The sequence below is a fragment of the Mycteria americana genome, chromosome 4 (genome assembly GCF_035582795.1).
Source record: "Mycteria americana isolate JAX WOST 10 ecotype Jacksonville Zoo and Gardens chromosome 4, USCA_MyAme_1.0, whole genome shotgun sequence".
Classification (NCBI taxonomy): domain Eukaryota; kingdom Metazoa; phylum Chordata; class Aves; order Ciconiiformes; family Ciconiidae; genus Mycteria; species Mycteria americana.
This window is the reverse complement of record NC_134368.1, coordinates 54,647,917-54,671,717: the sequence shown is the minus strand read 5'-3', so window position 1 is coordinate 54,671,717 and position 23,801 is coordinate 54,647,917. Positions and strand designations below refer to the sequence as shown.

General features: G+C 41.6%; 1 protein-coding gene across 7 annotated transcripts in view; it reads right to left on the bottom strand.

Annotated features, from left to right (window-relative positions):
• The window catches only part of BMPR1B (bone morphogenetic protein receptor type 1B), a 295,110-nt gene extending 272,841 nt beyond the window's left edge, over nucleotides 1-22,269 (bottom strand). For 5 of the 7 annotated variants that reach the window (XM_075500595.1, XM_075500594.1, XM_075500597.1 and 2 more), the window contains exons 1-5: nucleotides 22,156-22,269; nucleotides 20,456-20,760; nucleotides 17,506-17,632; nucleotides 13,201-13,314; nucleotides 7,998-8,158 (exon numbers count right to left, since the gene is read on the bottom strand). The gene's annotated coding sequence lies outside the window, so the exon portion shown is untranslated. The remainder of the gene's footprint in view (nucleotides 1-7,997; nucleotides 8,159-13,200; nucleotides 13,315-17,505; nucleotides 17,633-20,455; nucleotides 20,761-22,155) is intronic. The other 2 variants (XM_075500596.1, XM_075500600.1) reach the window with 2 other exon arrangements.
• Nucleotides 22,270-23,801: the final 1,532 nt, after the last annotated feature.

Genomic DNA, 23,801 nt, shown 5'->3' with positions numbered 1-23,801 from the left:
CAAACATTTTGCAATTTGAAATTATTTTTGTGACCAGTGTTAAAGAAAGAAAAAATACAATAAGCCATTAATATCTCGGCCATAAAATTTAAAGTGGTTGCTATTGCATCTCAGCTCCCCTCTGGATGCAGTCAGCAATGGGTAAGTGCTGGAGCCCGTAACTCTCTGATTACAGCCCCTTACATTCTTTCTGGGTGAGGTGCTACGCCGTTGGAGTAGCTGGGGCTTTTTCCCCTCTCTCTTTGCAATTGTTATTTTCCAAACACAGGTTTTCATTGAGCATTTGACTTTAGACATATTACTTAACCAAGTGTTTATCAAACACCTGGAAAGTCACTCTCCTTTAAAAATTTTATGATGGAAAAGCAATTACCCTTTAAGCCGTGTTTCAAAGTCACTTCCCAAGAATCCTCTGGAAGCAAACCTCAGCTTTCTCTCCTGCTTAACACCCACTGTCACCGAGCAAGCATGTAAACTACTGCTGATTCTATTCTTTTAAGATCTAGTAACAGAGCGCAGGTAATGAGCTTTTTTTGCAATCCATGGCTGTTAGTAACCAAAACCCTTAAATACACCAGGATGGGCTTAGTTTCAAATATTTCTATTCCTTACCAGTGTTTAGATTTGTACAACTATTAGAGCCAAGTATGTCTTAAGCTTTTTCCGTACACCAAAGGCAAAGAGCAAATATGAATCAAAAGCCTTTAGATTCCAGGTGAAAGAAAACATAAAGTAAAAAGTGTATGTAAGAAAAAACAATGATGTGGCAAGGAAATTAAAAAAAAAAAAACCAACACCAAGCAAGAAACAAGCCAACAGTACATGTCTAACAGTCTGTACTCTTCTGAATACAGAAAGATGACCAGCTGAGGATTTTAAAGGTGCATGGGGCAGTAAGTAAAGATGCAAGAGCTGCACAGAGGGGATGCTCTGGTGAGGTTAACTTCATTTTTACTCAGGGAAGCAGCATGCAAAGACTGTATGTCTAGAACACAAAACACTGTCTTTGGGGTATTTTGAAACAGGGATCAAAGTTCAGTTTGACCAAAAAGACAGGAGTAGGCAGTCAAATCCCGTTCCAGATTTGTATCCTGACTTCCCAATTCACATATTCAGAAATTTTGAGGTCTAGCTAGTTTGTGCTAACTCATTATGCCATCATGTTTCTGACAAGAAGCCACATTAATCAGCATTTACCCACTCAGCTGACCTCAGCACAGTCAAAAGCCCGTTCACTCTCTCAGTCTGTGACCAAGGCTGGAGGTGGCGAGTTCCCCAGCTAGCCTTTCCCTCCCTCCTCTTCCACCCCAAATTAATGAATACAGAGAACAGCAAACAGAAGCAAAGGGACTGCACTTCAGAATTATCTTTTAAAATTTTCGCATACCATACACCAACATACGAGACAAACAGTACTTTTATACAAACTCCCTAGTGTAAGATTGCCCACGTTACCCATGGAAAGCCCAGATGAAGGACCAGTAGGCTGGGCCACATCCACACACATGCTCACCAGGTGGGCAAACAGACTCCCTAGAGCACAAATTGCTTTTAGTTACTCTTCAATTATGCTCTATCTCATCCTTGCCTCACCACAATGAAGGATGCTGAGCTACAAGACTATAGTGCCAGGGAACAGCAAGCCTCAGGGTACAGGCTGCTCAGCGCAGGGGGGAGCTGAGGGCAGCCCCAGCACCAGCCATGCCCTCGCCCACCAGGACCCCATCCCCCCACAGTACCTGAACACAATAGGCAGAGCCAGGTCCTTCAATAGCCCTGGACATGGCAAGGAGCGAGCCAGGAGCAGTATGAGACAGGGCTGGAGACAAGGGTTGGAGAAAGGTCTGCTCAGAAAAAAGGAGTTGCTGTTCAGACCTGACTTTAAGTGGAGCCCCAGTCACCTGGGTAGGATGGGGGGTCCCAGGTGGGGCCTCTCTGGGCAATTAAGGCTCATTAGCATGCTCCAACCTCGTCAGAGCTGCCAGATTGGTAATAGGTGGGAAGCTCACAAGATTTCTGCAAGACTGGAACTCATTCCCCAATTTATTATTTTGCATATGAAAACTACATGCCATAAATGCAAACAACGAAAGTTGAGACTCTCTCAAGGTCCCAGGGTCAAGTTATGTCCCTTAATTTGCCCTGGCTGGGGAAAGCTGAGGACACTTAGTCCACAGGCAGCTTCTCCAACTATAACTGGAGTATAAACAAGTTAATACAAGACACTGTTGACTTCCTCTCTTTTTCTTTTCAAGAAAATGTATTCTATTAAAGTGTTCTGAAAGTCACCGAATTTAAAAGCAACAGACACTTTATACTGGAGCAGTGAAGGGAACAGACTGTGCTGGGTAGACTGGCATAAATAGCCCTGAGTGTATTACAAAAGACACAAGACAAATTCCAAATAGTAAGTTATAGCAGGTGCAAAACTCACGGCCAGTTTCTGTGGTCAATCCACCCTCCTTTACAGGGAATGAAAAATAAAATTAAACTAAAAGCTGTGATTTGGTCAAGGTCAAATACTTTTGAAAGCATTTTACCACTGGTTAGGATTATAATTCCTTGTTAAATCATGAGAAAACAATGAGATTACCCTCAGGAGCAGTTGGCTAAGCAAAAGACTGTCGCATATTGCCAGTTAGCACGTACATAAAGCCACCTAACCATGAAACATTACTGTTCATAATAATGGATACTACTGTCTTCAAATCCCCTAATGACATTCTCTGTTTGCAGACATGAGCTTCATCAGAGTTATCCCTTCAAAGTTGATCCCTTCAAAGACAAAGCTATTCCATAAATATACACTCCATTTACCAACATGGCAACATTTACCAGAAAAAAAGTACTGCTGAGGACTTTTAAAATGGACTCTCATTTCACAGTTCCCAGTAGCGATAATGTAATGTTTTAGATTTGTTCTTTGGACCAGATGCTTACAATTTATAAGATGTTAATATTGTCTCCTGGATTAAAATACAAACTGTAATGACATTTCTTGTGTGCTATCACAGTGTCCACGTAAGCTATCGTGAAGCATCTCCCATAGTCTCCAAAGTGAGACAACAGCAGCATGGGATGGGTACATGCAGTAGAGTTCAATGAAGTTTTAAAATCTGGCCAAAACAGGGAACAGATTGTTGTCAGCCATAGCCTAGCTAATAAAGGATGTTATTTTAAATAAACGTACTTTCTGAGCCAGGGTCATTCTATATGGAAAGTGTGCATGTCAGAGGAGGACATATCGCATGCTCCTAAGAAATGTATTGCTCATCTCCCTGTGAAAAGTAACATATGGATGCATCCACAGCTTACTTCCATCCCTCTTCATAAGAGATACTTCAGAATATATCAGAGACACTTTGAAGAACATCAGATCCTCATGTTCTTCCAAGTAGCATAGATGGCACAAGCAGCATGAGCAGATGCTATGGATGGGGAGACAAGAAATCCTAATAAACAGAATCCCAGATGATTCCGATGGCCACAGGTGGGAAGCAGGACAGGCAGGAAAACAGGTAGCAGCCATTTGGTCAGGTAAATCATCGTCTGCTTCCCGTTCACCTCATAGGGTGAAGCACACACGCAGAGCCGGTTTGGAGCAGAACAGCTGTTACAGACATCCACCTACAACCAAAATGGTGATGAAACACTCATAAAATAGCTTCTCCAGGTAACTTAGTGGTTATATACTGGCAAAAGTTTTCCAGGGGTGCTGCTCAATCATTATAAACATGGGCATTTGGGAAAAGTCTAGATCAGATAGATTTTAAACTCTTAAATGATGTGCTGCTTTGGGAATTCAGAAGAGGGTGTCATCTGTCCTCTGGGCACGTGCATTAAGAAGCAATGTACCAGCCAGGATGTGAACATGGGAACGGCTGTGGGGACAAAGGAAAATGCCGAATTCAAGCAGCTGAAAGAGAAATGGCTGGGCTGTGAAAAGAAAGGAGCGTTATAATGTGAAATAATGAGGAGAGTGTACAGCATGTACAGACGAAAACTCCTCCATGCTGGGAAGCCCGTACAAAATCTTGCCTAGACTTCTTCCTCTGTACGCACAAGGTGCTCTTCTCTGTGAGATGTGTGATGCTGGATTTTCTGAGCGTGAGTATCACAAAATCTTGCATGTTTTATCAGAAGTATTGTGCAACAAAAGAGCCTGGGAATACTACAGCCCTTCCAAAATGCTCCCATTTAGGGGAGACTCCCTCATGCTGGATTAAGTTTTAGGTTATTTTGGAAAGCTCTCACTCTTTTGAGGAGGGATTTGGGTGTGTATTTCAATACGAATTACTTAAGAAAGAAAACCCCACATATGTTTCCCTCAAGAAATCAGGGGGGTGCATAAAACTCACATCCTGGCCTAAGAAAAGGACTTGAGCTTTTCTGATGGAAGGAAAAAAGGTCTTCCGCACAAAAGATGGAGACAATCATTACAGCCAGAGTATTAGGACCAGTATCATCTGCTGCCTACCTATCCGATGGGGATTTTCATGCTCATCAATGTAAAGCCTGCACTTTTGTCCAATAGAAAACACGCGCGCACGTGCACGCACCTCCGTGTGCTCTCAAACACGCACTGCCTTGTGCTGTGTACTCTACCCAGCACGTTGCCAGCATATTAAGATGTTTCACTTCTGAACCTTTCGAGTTGTACTATCTTCATTTGTTAGGATTTGCACATTTCAGCAAAGGATGTGTCACCTCATCAATGGACTCTGCCATGCTAGATTGTGCTTACAGGATTTAGAAAATTTAAATCTTCCGAGTAAAATTTTGCTTGTCCCAAAGCATCAGCAACTTTTATTGCATAGGATTGTTCCTGCAGCCCTTAAGAACAATTTTTCTGAAGCCTTAAAACAAAAGCACCTGAGTAATCCTGAAAATCATTAAGTATGAATCCATCCAAAATATTTCCCATCATAATCACTTTTCAGCTAGAGGCCACGTATTTGTTCATCCATGCCCGAGGCAACTGACAGGGCGGCTTGCCTGTTTCCCCCAGCCCAGGAAGCACTTTCCACCACACCCAGGGTTTCTTACAGGTCAAAGCTTTTTCTTTCAGTTATGAACCTTGGGCAAAATATCAAACAAAACAGTTCTTTGCTTAGCTTGGGCTACCACCCCGCCTCTGAAGCTCCTTCCTTTCGGTTCTGCAGCTCCGGGGACTATTGCAGGACATTGCCTGAAACTTTGATAGGGAGGACCTGGACACGTTTCAGACAGGTTTTATAACTGTATGGGGCTGACTGGCCAGACATCTCTCCAGCCTGTATGAAGACCTGCCTTTTGTGGTGAGAAAAGCCTCTGTTTTGTGCAGAATACTCATCTTTCTGTAGACTGGACGCTCATGGCTTTCAGGCTTCAGAGTTTTTTCTTGTTGCTTGCAAAACTGAGGAAGAAATGTCTTTCCCCACACTGGCATACATGTCCTGATGCCCCTCAGACCCTCACACCTCTCCCAGAGACATCCAACCTGACGCTGTACAAGCTAGATTAATAACAGCGCCAAAAGCTGTTCCTACATGCCCGTCTGAGGAATCTTTTATGGCAGATTTTTTTACAGATTTGGAAGCAAGAACGGGGTGTGGATCATCTGCCCGGATCAGCTACCCATATTTTCCTTTCTTGCCATTTTGTAGGCCATCGCTGTTTGTGAAATGTTCCCATTTTATTCTCTGCTTGTAGTGAACATCAATAATTCCAGTGTGCCAAAGTGCTTTATTTGACTTACAGGGCTTTTCTTAGGGAGCAATGGGTAAGAAGACATTGATGAATAATATATAAAAGGTCAGACCATGCAGTTCGTATTTTGCCATAAAATTTAGTAAGATAGAATTTTAAAAAATTTCTAAAAATCTAGCACTGACAGCATTTTCTTTTGTCCTTTTCGGGAAAAAAAAGAACTGCTTTAATGTGTGGTCTCCCTGGAACCCTTTTGCTTCCTCCCTCATCCTAGCTACCAGCACCTGCTACCAGAACTGTCCACGAAAGCAGAAAGGCTTTCTGATCCTCTTCTGCAGCCACATCACTGAATCTCCTGGCTATATAAAATAAAAATATCCAGATAAGGAAGTCAACCTAAATAAATACTTGGCTTAAGTTAAAGGTGGTGGCTTCAGGGAAGGCCAGCAGCTTTGTTTTTGCAGTGAGGCAAAGTGGATGCTGTGGCTAGCTCTAGCAGTGGCTGCTGCGTAGCTTGGCCAAAGCACTCCCCATTACTGAGCCTCCATTTCCCCTCCCACCCATTTCTCTTCTCTGTTCAGAGGATAAATGCGTTGAGTAAGGGACTCTCTGCATGCATTAGCACAGGACCCAGACAAAAAGAGCTCTGGTCTTTCACATCGAAACATGATAACAAATAAGGAATATATGGCAGGAATCTTACTTTGAATTCACTATCATTTGGAAGTTTGTCTCACCATAACCTCAGCATCAGATGCATTGCTCTTATTTTCTTTGTATCTATTAAAAATGAATATGAAACCCTCAAGGGACAGATTACTGTACTAACTCTGTCATATAGCAAGGCATTACAAACACCCCCTCCCCCTAAAATACTGCAATATTTTAGGTACATAAAATAATTTTTCATGAGATAAAAGTTGATTTTTCTTGGACTGTGAGATAGGACAATACCAGGATTGTCAGCATCTGGCTCACAAGTGACAAATGCACAGGGTCTGAATGGATTTTTTTTTTTTTTGGAGTAAATTAACATTCTGAATTAGATTTTTATGAACCATGAATATGAGCATTGACAAAAAGAACCTTCATAGCTCTGCGCTTTCCCTGACTTTGCTCTTTATTCCCAAAGCTGCTTGTGACAGCTTATTCATTCCCTGAGATTGTTTATTCCTGGTAAAAAGAGCACACCCAACCCAGTGCAGCAATACATGCAGATAAGTAGTTTTCAACCCAGAAGGGTGGAGAATTACTTCTAGAAGAGCACAAAGGGGCAACACAAAAAGCACTTTCATATGCACTGGTCTGAAATATGCATAATCTCTGAAAAGATCCTCATTGTGACCGGAAAAAACAGTGACTGGTTGTGACTGGTTCAACAATGTTAAAAATATTGAAAAATTCTGACATAGACCAAACAGTATTTTTGATACATATGAAAGAGGTCTTTGATAAGAATATCAGCTATATCTGGTAAATGGAAAATCTGGGGCTACTAATATGCCTAACAATGGCTCTTGAAGCCAAGGCCATCAGATAAAAATACTCTAAGAAAATCTGGCCACATGGCGACTTTAACTTAGTAGCTTCCTTTTGTACTGTTATGGTGTGTAGTTTACAAAGTCACTGGTGTCCTCACAGTTTAAAAACTGCTGAGGCAAGGAGTTTAGCCCAGCAAAGTACAGAGCCATTGACCTCAGAAGACAAACCCTCCTCGATTTCAAATCAGCCAGATGATAAGACCAGAAACACCAAGTGAAGAATGTCAGTCATATATTGGAAATATATTCCCTAGTATGCCTGATCCACCAAGCTAGTATTCTCACCAGAAAACAAGAAGTGCTATCGCTGAAGCTCGAGTTGCCGACTGTACATCATTCTTCCCCTCCTCCTGTGCCAGAAAGCTGTCCATATTATGTAAAAGACCTTGTTTCTTGGTTTGCTTATAGTCATATAGGTGAGGAGTCCTGGAAAATCTCCCAGCAAGTCAGCAACTTGGCAGGAAGTGAACAGAGTAATTTGCCAGATTTGGAAATTCAGTGAAGATTGTGTCAGGAAACCTCAGTACATGCTGATGAGGTCTTGTGCTGCTATCTAGACTGTAGTAGTTGAATCCCTTGTTTCATCTTCCACAGTGGAAGAATATAGAGGAAATTTTTTCTCTCTCTCTCTCACACACGTTCACACAGTCCCTCTTAAATTACTACAATGCAGATTCATTATCTGAATCAAAGGCTATACACAATTATACTTCGGCTAAACCAAAACCCTCTAAGAGTCTTTGGGCAATAGCAACAAAGCGTCCTCACCCTTGAGCGTGCAGATTTACTCTATGCCAGAAATCTTGTCTCACTGTATGCCGAAACTGGTGCACATTGCACAGGGTGACCTGCTTGCTTCACATATGGTAGAGAACACAAGCCGAGCTATGGAAGTGGTTTTCTGCATTTTATGACTCAACAATCATTACCTGGAAATGAGATTGAAAAAATTCAATTATTAATGAGTAATCCTAGCATACAGCCCTCAAAACATTTCAAAGCACCCTTTACAACATGCCTTCTGTCTGAAGGCAAGAAGTGACCTACCCCTAGCACAGAATTCAACATCCAAATATCTCCTTCTGCTTTTCCATTTCTGATGAATTAGCTGGCTGACATTTATAGTATTTATAGTATTAATTCCCCGATTTGTCCCTCATGTCTGCCAACCCAGGTTTGTTCAACTTGGTCTTGACACTCTTGATAATTGGAGTCATCTGAAACAAAAACTCTGAGTGCTCCTAATAACCAGAGTGGGAATCACCAGCTGAGACCTATAAAACCCTCTAGTAGTTGCTACATGCATATCCAACCATCTAACACAATATCTGCCAGTATCCCATTTAGATCCCTTAATACTGGTTTTCCATCAGAAAAATTATGGCCAATACATTGGGATCTTTTATACAGCAACAACTATTACTAAATTTAATTACTTCATCTAATAGCCAAAGAAGCCTTGTCTTCCAAGTGGTTTCCTTGTGGTTGTCAGGTTATTAACCTCTTTAGATGTGAAAGAAATTCAAAAGCACTGTTCACTTAGGAAGGATTTCATTTCACATCTGTGGAATGTGGAGAATTTCTGAAAGGAGGAAAAGTATTAAGCACAGATGTTCTTCCATTTATTATCCTCAAGACAATGCATACAAGATATTAGTCAGGTTTGGAAAACTTCTTGCCAACTGTTGATCTACAAGGGAAACCTGCAAATAATTTAGTGAGGACTGGTTATAGGACTGTCTATAGTCAATCTGTAACACACTAACATCTGCTTGGAGAACTGTTGACAAACATTGCTATAGAAAGCTAAGGGTTAATTTATGCCTGCCTCTGCAAAATGCAGTGATGGACTAAGAAGAAAGACCCTTCCTTTTCACCATGGTTACACCCATAGGGTGTAAGGATCTCTATCCCAGGATATGATTCAGGGACAGACCTCTACTAGCTGAGCTAGGTAACTAGGGACACAGTGAAGGACTTGGTCTGTAAAGCCCCATGGGACAATGAGCCCTGTATCAAGTATGCTAGCACCAGTACCTCACCATGGAGTGAGAGAGTTTGGGGTGTCAGAGCTGGAGTGAAAGCAGCTGAGACCCAACAGAGGGAGGAAGCTCAGAGGATGGAGTGGTCTCATCATACTCATAATCCTTTACTTAAAAGGTAGTCATCTTAAGTAGGACTCCTCTCATTCAACAATTGAAGACGGATTGGAGGGGGAAGGAAGAAGGTCTAGGCCCACCTACGCATTGAAGGACTCACCCGTGCAACTTGTCCAAGTACTGGTTGCTGTGAAATACACAAATTATCTGGGCTAATGAGTTGAGAACCCAAGACTCTTCACATGTTGAAGCTCTGCTCTATAGGCTATAAAGTCACACATCTCATCTAGGCCAATGAATTTGAAATTATAATTTTTATTTTGTTCAGAGGCAAATTAAACCAAAACAAAACATAAAGACCTATAGCATGGGCTCTAGGATGCTTTTCAGAGTCGGGACATTCTGACCTTGGATTCCCTTCAGTATAGGAAGAAACAAAGGCATCCTCTCACTTGGGGAATAATCTGACTAGGATGCTATTATGGAAATGAAGGCCTTTTTCTCTTCCTTCAGCTATGTTTTAAAAGGCAGTGGCAGCTGTGACTTCATTTTGTGAAGAACCTAATCCTTTCAGTATGTATCAAGCATTTTCTGAGAATGCCTGCAACTGGGTAAAACCACTAGTGGGGCTTTTAATTGTTTTTTTGGTTTTGTTTTTTGGGGTTTTTTTTGTTTTGGTTTTTTTTTGAGGGAATCACCATTTATGGAAGTAGGTACCACCACTGATGGCAAAACCTGCCTGCTCCATTCAGACTTGTACACCCCTTTGAACTGGCTTGCACAGACAACTGTTGTGCTCCATTTTGGGGACCCCTATGCTACAAGATCAGCTGTTCCTGAGGACATCAGGGGAAGAATGCACTGTTTAAAGATCTTGATGTGTTTCACTTCCATGCTAACAGCTAGGTAGTCCTGTGAAGATTAGGGTGAAATGTTCAGAGGTACAACCCTAGGCACCTGGAGAACTTAACACCAAGCAGGAAAGCTCCCAGAGAGGTCAGGTACCTCCAGAGTCTAGTAGCAGCTTAGCCAGCTTTTTCAGAGCACTTTTGAATGGAGGTTCCTAAGCTGTTTAATGGCCTTTGCCACTGCACTGCTTGCTGGTAGCAGTAGCAGACAGCTGTCTTTTGTAGATTATGATAAAAAAAAAAAGATGGAAAATACACCATGCCAGTTTTCTCAGAAGTTCTTTCCAAGTTTCTGAAGTGCACAGCAGTTGGCATCCCCATGAGCATTACCACCTGTAACTTCTTTTTCATTATGCCAACAGTGGGAATGAAACCCCAGACTACAGTCTCAAAGCCCCTCAAATGAAAGGACCTCGTCCATTAGCTTGGATCAGTGGTCATCCTTGGTAGATTAGCCACAAGAGGAGCTGTGTAACATGCTTTAGCAGTATGTCAGCCAGCCAGAGTCTGCTCACAGCACAGCAGTGTGTAAATGGAGAAGCCAGACTAATGCTGACAATAGCTATTACTATCCTCAGGGAGGATAGTCCTGAGTTGTGCTTAGGCAGGAAAGTATTACCATGACAGTGTGGTTGTGCCAGGATAAATGCTTTCCCCATCATTCTTAAGGTGTGGGAGGCCAGTTCTGCATCACACCCCTTCAGAGTCCATTACATCTGGTTTTGGTTTTATCAAATTCATGATGCCTTTGTTGCCACCACTCTGGTCATATAGTGGTGGCTATCAAGTCACCAACGCATGGCTGTAGCAGGGAATTCTGTATCTCAGGAGATGCATCTGCAACTCATTCCTAGGCAGTCATCTGATGCCGCTAGATTATATAATGAATTTAAATCTGCCAAGAATGAACAAGAATCTTATAACAAAAGTAGAAACCTGTTTCACATACTAGATCAAAACAGGCACGAATGATGGAAAGAAACTGTTTCTAAACTGAACTTCACACATTCCAGTTGTGAAGCTTGGCAGACTGTCAAGAGACTGAGTGGAGACTCTGGTCTGGGAAAAGGGAGTACCCTGTCACAGCAAACTCCACAGCATCACAGCTGGTAGCCAATGGCACAGACCCCTAATTGAAATAAGGCTTTCAGTCATGCATTAAAAATGATGGTTTCTGAGATGGCAGATTCCAAATGTCAGCAGGAACCTGATGGCTTCTTGCACTTGCCCGGGCTCAGGCTGGCTCTTCATCAACAGCACATGACTTTTGGGTCTGGCAGTTAAACAATCAGCAAAGGTTGATATGTTGTGATTTATGAACCATTATATTCCACACCGCAGATCCCAAGCATGCAAGGACGTGCAAGGATTATAGCTGTTCCTGAGGCAGGGAAACCAGTGACAAACAGGAGGAGCTTCTGACCTGCTTCTTGGCTGTGCCCTGCCCCAGAGCTTTAGGGGGAAGTTAATTCTTATGCAGAACAAGGCTCCATGCCACTCCAGAGGGGATAGTGTTTGATCAAAGAAGTGAAGAGTAAATCCTTAGCCGGGAAAAAAGTGGTGCTGTACTTACTCATCTCCCATCAGTTTAGGATATCATATAGTACGAGTAACTGACTGCAATCGACTTATTTTCCATCGGCTTCTCCTAGAACAGATGCACAAGTGATGCTTCATTCTGCAAACTGAGTAAGATGCGCTGTATAGTGGCCTCCTACACATTTTGCCTCCACTCCTAATTTCTTGGATGTCTATATATGTATGTATTTATATGTAAATCTATACGCATGTTCATAAATTTTATATACGCTGCATGTATAACATACAGCATATATCATACAGGACTATCCTCCCTGAGGATAGTAATAGCTATTGTCAGCATTAGTCTGGCTTCTCCATTTACACACTGCTGTGCTGTGAGCAGACTCTGGCTGGCTGACATACTGCCAAAGCACGTTACACGTGTTACATTGTTACACGTTACATGTTACACATTGTTACACATGTTACATTGTTACACGTTACACATTGTTACACGTTACCTTGTTACACATTACACATGTTACATTGCATGACATGCACTGCCAATTCTGGAATGATTTTTTGTGCCATCAGAAGGCATCTAAAATGTAATGGTTATACCTTGACCATTTTGTTCCACAGAGAGGAGCCATCTTCAGTAAGACCAGAACAGTAGCGAATGTATCTTTGATGCTGGTCTCTTTCCAAGCACTGGACCTTTTTAATGAGTTATCCCGTATTTGGAATAGCACTGAACTTGAAATCACTGGTGGGCCTTGTCTGGAGCAACTGAAAATAAAACTGGCTTTTGACTCTGCCTTGAATTCTTGCGAACCTTCGGACCATTTGGATGCTGGTAACCAGATACTGGCCCTGACTGTTGATAATGCTCTGGGCTCTGTAATATAGCTGGCATATTTATAATTTTGGTGTAGCATTGGACTTGACCACTGATCTTACTAGCATCTGTCTGAACCTCTGTGTTCTGCATATGATAAAAGAGGGGGTGAAAGAGCCTAGGGTCAAACCGCAGATCTGCTAGTTTTCTCCATCTGCAGAGCTCCAGCTTCTCAGCACCATTTGGGAGGAGGACTTGCAGACTACAGGATAACAGTGCCGCTGGCCTCTTGCTATGTCTTCTTTGCCAAAAAAGAAAAAAAAAAAATGCTTGCAAAATACACATAGTGGTGAGAAAGGCATTCCAAATGCTGAGGAGCTTGTTGCTGTAGCTGCCCCCTTGCCTATTGAAAGGTAAAGCTCAGCAGAGTCAGAAACGAAATCTGACTCTGAGTTGTTTTAACCATGAACCATTTCTTTCTATGGAGCTGTGCAACAGACTGGAACTGAGGCAGTAAAACAGCGCCTGCGTTGCCACCCACCAGATGTCTAGAAGGTGGTCTACTACGCTCACACTCGCTGAATTCATAAGATGTCTATACTTACAAAACTCAGATATTGATGTCTGACTTCTGCATACAAGCAACCAACACTTCAGTGCAGCTCCTTCTTAGGGATTTTATAACCAAGTCGTAATTACTGATCGATCCTCTTCAAAATCTACATTGAATTAAGTACAAATCAGAATATTTATCTGGCAGAATATGAATGAAATGAATAATACGAATAAACGGCATAAAAACGAAGGAATAGTCAGTGACGCAAAGAGAAACACAGACAATGTATATGATTTTAGTGATGAATATGTTGCTGTTATTTTAAACTCAAAAGACCAAATGTGTACTATTTTCCCCATTTGTAGTACATGAGAAAATCCAGATTCTATGCACTTGAATTTTCATCTGTTTCATATGAAACAACTATTTCTTTATATTTAGTGTCCAGTCCACTTGCATTTCTCACATAATGGTAAAAGTAAGGCTAAGCTATTCAGTAACTGAATGTCACTTCTGGAGCCTGAACCTTCAGTCTTGTCTCAAACTATGTCCCATTACAACTAAGATAATGAAGTGTCTGAGAAGTGATGGATCAATCCCTTAACTGTTCAAATAAAACCTATATTTTTTCTATTGCACTTGTGAAAAAAATGTCTCAAAACAGATTTTGTGCTATTTAGAAGTTGCCAAACCAATTTCTTTTAAACTTAATTAAAGAAAATAATGATTTGCATCTTACTGGGGCATTTGTGTGGGGACACCCACTGGGAATGAAGTTCCATATGCAGAATATAAGCCCTTAAAAATATGGGCACATAATGGAAGGATTGATACATCTTTAATGATGACAGTGCCAAGGTAATAAAACCTAACACCACAATGTTACCACTTTATACCAAAAATATACAGAAATAAACAAATAGAACATGTTGAGAAATTATACAGAAACTCTGTTAAACATTTTAAAGAGTAATAAAAATGCCTTTGGCCCATTAAATGTGCTCTACCGACTATATGAACCAGTGCCAAAAAGTATCAAAGCTTTTACAAAGAAAAAGAAATAAAAGAAAAAGGTCCAAGAACTTGGTAGTGTATGTCCTCGCTGAATAATTAAATGAATGTGCTGGGCATAACCCAGGAAAAAGTATACAGGCCGTTTCATTGTACAGAAACCCATGCGCACACATATATACATGTACATATTATGTATATATATTTATACCCACAAGGACACTTGATATGGGAGTTAGAACCCATGTGATAATTTGGCAGGGATATGATACAATCAATTAGCATTCTGCCTGTATCTATTCAATGATGTAATTCTTTCAACTTTCTCTAAAATTTAAAACTTCAGAGTACATTCTAATGTTACTTTAAGAAACCTGAATTACCTATAAAAAAATCTCTTTCCTTTTCTCCATTATTTTCACCTCTAGCACTTGAGCAAGTTTCTGTCCACAGGCAGACGCAAAGGAGTGTCTCACAGTCCCAAAAGCAACTTCTGAGCACTGAAAAGACCTGGGACATGGATTTTTTTTCCAGTTCTGCAAATGCAGAGATCAAACTTTAAAACTTAAAAAAAGTATTTCTTATTTTATCTCAGAACTAATTTATAGCTAAAAAAAATCGACATGTATTACTCCATCTGTATTAACACGTATTTCTCCATTTCTTGCGCAGTGAACTCTTAAAGTGAAATCCTAATCCCAGAATCAACCATTAAAATGACACCTATTGCAAATTCTTTCTCAGAAGTAAACTTTATACCTAGCGCTACCATTGATTCCAGGCGCTGTTCTATACCTAAACCTATGTCTACCTCTTTCTAAATCTAACACTCTTGGTTTCGATACCGTACATAAGTCTAGTTGCAGTAATGCACACTTCAAACCTTTTGAATGTATTTGCTCTACTATCTCTTTATGTGGCCAGAAGAGACTGGACAGGCCCTGAACGTTAAATAATTATAGGAAAACAATAAGAATCCAAGTTATTCTTTCCTTCCTAGTCCATCTTCTCTGCTTCACATCTTCCTTGTCAAGATTGTTAATCTTTTAGCAAAATTTCACATGCTCTACTAAATGCCAACAGCAGCCCACAATATGCCAACCTCTCTGCCACATTTGAATTGCAGTCCGTTACATTTAACCTCTCGGAGGACAACAAGGGACTCTGCTGTCATGTTATTCTCAAGTCAGCTGGCTTTTTAAGGACCCAAAAGACATAAAGTATCTCCTGGAGTCCCTCTGACTTTACCTTAGTTTGGATCCTTTTAGTGTCAGTAACATAAAATAAATCAGTATCATGAAATAAGCGGATTTGGGTAGCTCTGTCCAGGTGAAGGGGAAATTGATGACTTGCTTGGAAAAATCCAAAGGCAAAAGAAATGCAGATGAAGATTTTCACTATGCTATTTGAAACAACCAGAAAAGGTTGAGAAGTCAGTAGACTGGGATTACTCCAGTGACTGTAAACACTCCTCTCTTTGAACAAGAGTGGTAATTTAATCTATTTACAGTGACTTCTACCCTGACCTCTGGAAGGTGACACAATAAACTCAGAATGGATCTATGGAAAACATGTTTGAAAAATTCATAGCTTACCAGACGACAAAAAGTGTGGCTTCCTGTTTGAACCAGATGGAAGAGATTTCACATAAAGCCCATGTAGTTTCATTTTCTTGTGTTCAAACCCAAAACAGCTGAGGTCTAAGTGACTTTGAATCACTAAGTACTCAGCTGATTTTTCCCTTCACCTAATTTCATTTTTCCCTTGCTGTTGAATTTACTCATCTTTCAGCTGCTAAGCTAATATGTGGCACGTTACCTCTGTGGACTTTTCCGTGAACGTTACTATGTAGGGCTGCAGTCAGGTTAAAACAAGATGTATGCACACATGGAGGCAAGGATATAGAGCCTCTTCCCTATGCTTATTCTAACAGCTTTGGCCAATCAAAATAATATTTTACTGAAGAGTTTGAAATATTATGAATGGCACAAGCATAAGATTTCAGATTCAGTCTCTTACACATCCATTTTTCTTCAGATATATTATTGGAAACATGTGTAAGTAATAATAACACAAGGTAACTGACAGAAAAAATCCTATAATACGGATTAGCAGCACAGATATTGTCTTATCAGCCAAACCAAGAATAAGAATAAATAAAGACATGAGTAAGACTTTCATAGAGAACATTTGGCAGCTGGCATAAATCATAGGTGGGATGAATGAGGTGGTCCCAGAATTATTCCAGATCAGCCCTTCTGCTTTAGCGGTAACTGCAGAGCCCATAATGTTGATCCTGCATAGAGTATTTTCAACAATACGTGTAGGTCAACCAACTAAGCTAATATAGTTCACACTATCCTGTTACTTCATTTGCCAAGCTACTCAGTCATTAACTGCTCTTGTGTTTCGTCATTTATTTGACTTCCACATTTTGTAATATTTTCATTCACACCTAAAATCATAGAAGGCTATTAATGAAATGGAAGGTGGTTTGATATGGCATTTTCAGCAACATTTCCTGGAAAGTGTGTAAAATCATATATGAATCCAATTAAGTCCTTGTTTTCCATCAAGAAAAGCAATTCTTGCACACAATAACAAACACACAAAATTTTGTCTAAAAGCATGAAATAAAAATCATCCTTCTTTGTCTGCTTGATAGGATCACAGGATTATTCAGTTTGGAAGGGACCTTGGGAGGTATCTAGCCTAACCTCCTGCTCCAAGTGGAATCACACCAAGTTGCTCAGGGCTTTATTCAGTTTCAAAAACCTTCAAGAATGGAGACTACACAACCTCTCTGGGCAACCCAATATCCCAATAAGATAGAAATTCTTTAAATACAATGCAATAAATCTCGTGGGCAAACCCACAAGATGCACTCTTTTTAAGATGTTTTAAAATGTCTTCACTGAAAGGGTTGTCAAGCACTGGACCAGGCTGCCCAGGGAAGTGGTTGAGTCACCATCCTTGGAGATATATAAAAGACATGTAGACGTGGTGCTTAGGGACATGGTTTAGTGGTGGACTCGGCGGTGCTACATTAACAGTTGGACTTGATGATCTTAAAGGTCTTTTCCAACCTAAGTGATTCTATGATTCTATGATCTTCTTACTACATTTCCTCAAAAGCCAGTGAATTAAAAAAAACTGAAAAACATTCCCATCTTAGGTCTTCTATTTCCATTTTTCACCCATTTAATTTTTCATTAGTTGAACTCTATAAAAATTATCAATGTGAGGCTTTTCTTATTTATGATTCAAAACACGCGTGTTCGAAAATGGTAGGTTTTTTTTTAAAATCCTAGATTTTTCTCTCATCAGTTGGATGTGAACTTACCTGAAACCCCTGGGATTGCATACACTGGTTCCAGATGTACCTCTCTTTATCCACAGCGTGTGTAATAGCAATAATAATAGCACCGACCTGGTGCCTGTGCCGAGATTGCTGACCTTCCTGTGGCCAACTGTAAATGAATACAAATGCTCAGCTGAAGTTTCAAGTATTCTCATGAGCAAAGCTCAGCTAGACCATTTGGTCAACCATGATTGTTCTGATGTTACCAAAAAGATCACATATTCATTTCAACTCTTTCTGCTATAGCAGACTTAGTAATCTGTACCAGTTTTAAACAGCCTGTGATAGCTTTTTCAGTTTCTCCCCAATGATAGAAAAAGGCCCCGATTAGGGCCATGAAACTTCTGCTGGGTTGCAGAGGAGTTTGTAGGAAAGGTCCTGCTAGTTGGCTATTTTTATTTTCTGGCATCATTAGATGTCTGGAAAAATGCCCTGAAAAATTGAGTCCAGGCACATTGACTTCAGAAATTGTTATATATTAACCAGAAATTTCCTCTTTCCCCACCTACTTTTAAAATTTTTAACAGTGGAATATATTGAAACATGCAGAGAACTGTAAAACAGCCAAGTGGACTTACATAAAACTCACTGAAATGATCCACTTCTGCAGTGGAATAAATCAGAGGAAATATCAGCTAGGAAAGAGGATATCCAAAGAAAGTGACTGCAAACCGCTAGTTAAAATTGAAGTGTGATATCCCTTTCAATTCCCATTTCTCTATTCTTGAATAGCCAGCGACATTTTCTAAATAAAGAACTTTTTCTCTGTTAATTGGTTTGCTTTCAGAAAAGCTCCCGTCAAATCCATTTTACTTTCCATTCTCTATAGAAAAAAAAAAAAAAAGTCATCCTTTGCCTTGGACCAGCACGGGATGTTTGCAGGCTGATCACTTCAAGGGCACGTTTGTCCTTTGGTGTTGCATGCAAATGCGGTCACTTCAAGTTGGCTAACGAGCATCTCCTGGGAGATGTGACAAGCGTGGAAAGGCGTGTGACAAACCTCATTCTTCTGCCAGATCGCTGCCCCCTGCACTTTATAGCCCGACATCTTTTGTCTGTGGGGAGGAAGGAAGCGGAGTGCCTCAAAGATGAGGGCAAGGTTGGAAACTGTGATCAGAGCCCGAACGCGCTGGCATCTGTTACGAGTACAGGGAGTTGAAATGATATTTCTGAGAACTCCCGTTACCGTTTATAACTACGTATTCCAAGAAAACTCCCAATATAGTAGCCGTCGTGAACAAAGACTGCAGGCTGTAAGCAACAGATGAGCTACCCTTTCTGCCTTTTGGGGCATATTTTCTTTGGCCCGGAGCTGCAGGCAGGGATAGCCGCCCCGGTGCAAGGTGCGGGAGGCACCGGCGGCTGCAGGGGGTGGAGGGCTGGCTCCTGCCCTGCCTCGGCAGCCTGGGACGCAGCTGAGAGAACAGGACCGAAATGCGCATTGAGGAAACAGCAATCGTAACCGGGCTTCTCCCATCCGCCCCACTTTCATAGTTCGTAATGCTCAGCGAGGGTGAGAACGCACTGCTAATACAATGGATGAGGTTTTGGCTTCAGCCTCCGCTGCCCAGGCAGACTGTGGTAAGGAGACCCCAAATTCAAAATTTAAGGGAGTGGGCATGCTCTTTTTTGGCTCCTTTTCTGCCAAGGACAGGCAGACAGGGAGCCCCGGGAGCTGCCGCGCACATCCCAACCAGTTCCCTTGATCCAGCTTCTCAGTTTTAGTGTTTCAGAAAAAAAAACCCCAAAACCGGTCCTAGCCCTGCTGACAATCCCAGAACCCAGCAAGCAAGCAGCGCAGTCATCATTTTAACTGCTTCCCATGAAATACCCTCAGAGCCTGAGTTTTGGCTTCAGTGGCATTTGACTAATCGTACCAAAGTCCTTACCTACACTTTCATTCCTATTTTTATTTCCCCCCGTAATATTAGATTCGGATTTCACGGTTTTGTTTATTTTTTAATTAAAGACTTTGACATTTTGAAGCCATTTTATATTTCCTATCCTGGCAATATTCAAAGAAGGACTACACAGATGGGCAAATAATCATATCAAGATCTGAGGTAAGGCTTCCCTTCATCTCGGTCCACTTGGGTAAACTCACACCACATGCCAGCGTGAACTATTCTTGTAACAAGGGCTGTAAATCCCTGCTGAAACTTATTTAGGAAGGGTAATTTTGGCTATGCATAAGTGCCATACATTAAATATATTACAGGTGAAATCTGCTGGGAAGGGCTCTGACATTTATAAGGTACAGAGACGGTATATATTACAGAGGCTCCAAATTCTGAGAGAATGTAATAGAATATAATTTTATATAGCCATTTTACCTGCAGTCTCTTCAAAAAGAAAGAATCACCAAATCCCTTACAATTCTGCGACTCTTGTTTTGTTTTCTCTTTTTAAAAATCTCCAGACTTTATAATTAAATAATTTCACTTCCATTCTTCGTAGGTATTCCCTGTGCAAATGCACTGTAACGCTATCTCATTACTAAAGCGGAGTTTGGAAGGCTTGGACAGCATCTGTAACGCGAGCTGTGTAACGACGCAAACGTTTACTGTCTCCTCTCCCTTTTACAGGGCGCCGCGTACCCCTTCCTTGAGCCCTTCCTGGGGGGAGGAAAGCCGGGAGCCCCGCGAAACAGCAAAGCCAGCCCGAACCACCCCTCAAACGCAAAAAATGCAATGGGGCTCATCCTACCTTGGGTGGACATGGTAGGCTGGAATTAGGAACCACAGCTACGGAACCTAGTTTCTTTGCAGATATTCATGTCCTTCTTTGCCTTATTGCAAAGATTTTATTCCAAAGTTATCCCAGCAGCCTCTGGGATACGTTTTGTTAGAGTTATTTGCCACTGAATTAAATTCCTCTGTAAACCTTTTATTTCTTATTGTGCTCTGGTGTATTGGGAGCACCTGAGACTCACTTGTAAAACTGCAGGCGACGCGTTTCTTGCACACAGTGTAATTCTCACACGGGGTTTTAAAAGTTAAAGCCAACTCTCCCAACACGAAGGTGGTCTATCAGCTGTAATTCCCGACAGGTAAATGGCTGCTTGGCACTATCTGCATACAACCTGCTTTGACATTTTGTTGGACTCGTTTCCACGGCACTGCTTTTGGCTCCTCCATGGCACTGCAGAAGGGAAACCACTTCTGCCATGGGCAAATCGATGAACAAAGCCAAGGACGCGATGCACGGAAACACTCTCCAACATAAGCGGGGGAAACTCTGAAAAACACAAGGTGCTTTAAAATATAGTCTAGAGAAACGGCAGCTGCTTTCTCATAAGAAGGTGCAGCGGTTACTGACTGCAGCCATCTAGGCCAAGCCCAGTGGGGATTGCCGCTGAGCCCTGTGGAGCCCCGCACCACCGGGGCACGGTTCCCCTCTTGGCTGCTGTATCTGCAGGAGACTCCAACCTGACCAGCTTCAGATGGCCTCTTTTCTCTTCACAGCATCTATAAATATCTATTTCCTCCTCTAGTTCCAGCATAAATCTCCTCCCTTAGCTTGTATCCGCCCAGTTCCGGATCAGTGACATGTTTTAGGTTTGACACCTTAGACCTCCATGCAACAAGAACTGAGAGGTCAATGCTGTTGACTTGAGAATAGCTTTGTTACACCACAGGGTGCACGGCACATAGATTCGGACCTGGGAAGCAGCAGGATAGCACAGTCCCAATGACTGCTGCTATTTTTAGCTATGCAAACATATAACATGTCAAATACTAAATATGTCACTGCTCCAGAATTAAAAATTGCCACTGCTGGCTCTTAGGCAGCTGTAACTTTCAGGAGAAGATTCACGCTGCAACTAGACTCACATAAGTAATTGCACTGATTCAAGATCACTTAAACTTGTTACCTTCCACAAACTCAGCCACGCGGAGTAATAATAATGTTGTGAATCATTTTGATAAAACCCACCTTCTACATAAAGTGATAAAGGTGAGGAGCTGAGAAAGTGTGCATATTGCCTAGATTTGCAAGGAAGAGGAGTAGCCTGCTCAATTTCAAAACAATAATAATAATTAAAAAAAGGCTAAGAATATAAACATTGATAAACTTGCCTTACAAATATTATTTTAAACATGTCTGTGACAGACTGCTTGAAGTCAAAGTCTAATAAAGCACTTATCCTCAAGGGGACTTCTTACATGTTGAGAGGAAGCACGTACTTCAGGGCTTTACGGGTTCCAGGCGCTGCACATTGTGTTCGCACAAGCGTTGTGCTACCTGCAGTCTCTGCCGTATTCCAACGGGCATTTCCCGGGGTCCAGATCCCAGGTCAAAAAGCTGTACGGATTGCTGTGATGGAGCTCATCTTTCCAGAGCCAACAAACAAGAACGAGAGAAGGGCTACAGGTTGCGTTTTACGTTCATTGTTTTCATGATTCAGAGTGTAAGGTTTTCTACTCTTTGCATACATCTGCATAGTATTATCCGCATGACAACCATAACAAAAGAAAGATAATTAGAACCAGACTGATTGGAATTAATACAAAATAAACAGTTTGCTTAATATCTCTGGCTAATTTATCTTATGAGAAAAGTGAAGCTAATGCTTCCATCTAAGGTGTGGGGGGGGGAAATTAGGAAAAAAAAGCAAAATATTTAGTTTACCTCACCTGAAAGCAATCTCTTCTTTGATCCTGTTTTGCTTGAACCACTGGCACCACTTCTTCTCCAGTATCATCAATTCCTCCTCTGTCTCTATTTGCTCTCTTCCATGCATCTCCTCTGGCCCACTGTTAAGAGACTAGTAACGTACCAGGATGATTTTTATTAAATTAACCAGAAAAGTATTTAAGTCCTTACTTAGACTTTCCATTTGCAAGAAAGGCTGTGCAATTAGCCTCTGCTTCAGCTGTACAAGTTTTGCTCTAGCTTTTTGTGTCCATGTCTAGTGTATCAAGTCTTTAAGTTAAACATGAATATTTGAATTGAGCTTGCTCAAAATCTCTGGTAGAATTTAAAGCAACTTTATTTCTGCTCATTAGAGGAGCTTGGCATGCCCTTTTGTTAATCTCTTCCTATCTAAAGCAAACTGACACTTGAAGCCCTTTTCCTCATGTGCCGTTTGCTGCACAGTATGATCTGTTCCTAAGGGGGGAAAATTAAGAGGATGCTCAGGGTATCTTTCACTATAGAGGCCTCCATTTCTGTAACTGCATGCACACACACAGGAGCATATAGACATTGCACTAGTCAGGTCATATAATTGACTGCTGTGCCTGGCTTTGTCTACTAATAAATCTTCCTTGGATTTATTTTTACACTCCAAATCTCTGAACAGGTTGAACTCTGAACCAGACCAGAACATTGATATAAACACCACACCAGCGTGTGCCTTTGCTGTACAGATTATAATCCATTAAAAGAACATCAGTAAGGTTGAAAAGTCAAGGACTCCAAAGTTAGGAAGCAGGTGGTGCCGATTCAGTCCTCTTCAGATACAGCCTTTGATAACCTGACTGTAGGCTCCGGTTTCCATAGGAATGCACTCTCATTTGGTACAACTCAATGCAATGAAATGAGAGCACCTCTTAAAGGTAGCATCCCTGCTCCCCTCATGGCACGTTTTGGCTGAGATACAGATCCTAATTTTTAATGATACTGGGACTCAGATGAACAACCCCTCAGAAAGCTGGTGAATCAAAAGCAAAATTTATTTCCATTAATTTTTTTTTAAGTTATTATTTGTAAACATCAAACTATGTATAATAAGAAACAGAAAACAGCCTTTACCATGGGGCATGTTGGGCTCATTCAACACAATCACAGTACCAAGTTTATTTGTGAATAACAGAGAACATACCAATGGCTAAACACTTGGGTTTGGTTTTTTTTTTCTTTTCCTCTGTGATTAAATACACTTCTCTGGGCTAAGCTATGTGTTTCACCCCCAAACACTGAAAATGCTTTGCGTATTAAAATGTGCCACAGGTTCATCCCATGTGCTCTTAAGGGCACCATCCCTACCCTGCCTCATGGAAGCCAGCTGAGGCTGGAGAGGCCCCATGAGAAAGAAACCTGGATGAGGAGGGAAAAGCAGAAGCTCCTGGAGGCTTCCTCCATCCGTGGTCCAGGGCACCAGCCTGGCCAAGGCAGGGGACACCCAGGACTGCGAGAGGTGAGGCGTTTCACTCCTCCAGCATCCTCATCGTCCAGCCGCCGCTCAGTCGAGCCGTAGCTGGTACCCAGCGACCCGCAGCCATTTCAAACAGCAACTGGGGCAGGTAACCCGCAGCACTGCTGCCGGCCGCAGC